Below are 1,548 nucleotides of genomic sequence, written 5' to 3' on the forward strand. Positions count from 1 at the left end.
AAAAGTTAAGATCGTGATGTCTGGTCTCATCACCTCATGGCAAATAGATGGGGGAGGCTGTTCAGTTCAGTTCAGTCGCTCAGTCGTGTCTGACTCTTTGCGACTCCATGGACTGCATCACGCCAGGCCTCCCTGTCCATCACGAGCTCCTGGAGCCTGTTCAAACTCATGTCCATCAAGTTGGTGATGCCATCCAACCATCTCATCCTCTGTCATCTCCTTCTCCTTCCGCCTTCAATCTTTCCCAGCCTCAGGGTCTTTTCCAAGGAGTCAGTTCTTTGTATCACGTGGCCAAGGTATTGGAGCTTCAGCTTCAACATCAGTCCTTCCAATGAATATTCAGGACTGATTTCCTTTAGGATGGACTGGTTGGATCTCCTTGCAGTCCAAGGGACTCTCAAGAGTCTTCTCCAACACCACAGTTCAAAAGCATCAATTCTTCAGTGCTTAGCTTTCTTTATATCCAACTCTCACATTCATATGACTACTAGAAAAACCATAGCTTTGACTAGACAGACCTTTGTTGGCAAAGTAATGTCTCTGTTTTTTAATATGCTGTCTAGGTTTGTCTAGGTTTGTCATAGCTTTTCTTCCAAGGATCAAGCTTCTTTTAATTTCATGGCTGCAGTCACCATCTGCAGTGATTTTGGAGACAGACAGATAAAGTCTGTCACTGTTTCCATTGTTTCCCCATCTATTTGCCATGAAGTGATGGGATTGGAACCCATGATCTTAGTTTTTTGAAAGCTGAATTTTAAGCCAGCTTTTTCACTCTCCTTTTTCCCTTTCATCAATAGGCTCTTTAGGCTGAGCACTGAAGAATTGATGCTTTTAGATTGTGGTGCTGGAGAAGACTTTTGAGATCAAACCAGATCAATCCTAAAGGAAATCAACCCTGAATATTCATTGGAAGGACTGATGCTGAAGCCGAAGTTCCAGTCCTTTGGTCATCTGATGTGAAAAGCCAACTCACTGGAAAAGATCCTGATGCTGGGAAAGATAGAAGGCGAAAGGAGAAGAAGGTGGCAGAGGATGAGATGGTTGGATGGCATCACCAACTCAATGGACATGAGTTTGAGCAAACTCCAGGAGACAGTGAAGGACAAAGAAGGCTGCAGTCCATAGGGTCGCAAAGAGTCCGACACAACTCAGCGACTGAACAACAACAACAACAGACACTTAACAGATAATAATAACTGATTTTGTCTAAGTGCTCATCGAGTGCTAAACCCCTTAATGTGCATTATTCCACTTAATTCACATAATGTCCTGTGAGGTAGTTTTTAGAATTGCTGTTTTGAAAATGAGGAATCCAAGGCCCAGGAAGTTCATGTGATCTCACAGCCAGTAAAGACTAGAGGCAGGTGCCTCCAGAGTCTACCACATCCACTACAAGCCTGGATGTTTCCAGAGCACTGCCATTAGGTCTCCTAATAATGCTCCCATTAATATGACAATACTCACTTCCACTAATTGAATCCCTATTGTGTGTCAGAGAGTGAGCTCCATGCATTCTTAGGTTATCTGACTCTCAGAAGTCCTTTGAGG

Source organism: Bubalus kerabau, chromosome 10, assembly GCF_029407905.1.
Source record: "Bubalus kerabau isolate K-KA32 ecotype Philippines breed swamp buffalo chromosome 10, PCC_UOA_SB_1v2, whole genome shotgun sequence".
Taxonomy (NCBI): domain Eukaryota; kingdom Metazoa; phylum Chordata; class Mammalia; order Artiodactyla; family Bovidae; genus Bubalus; species Bubalus kerabau.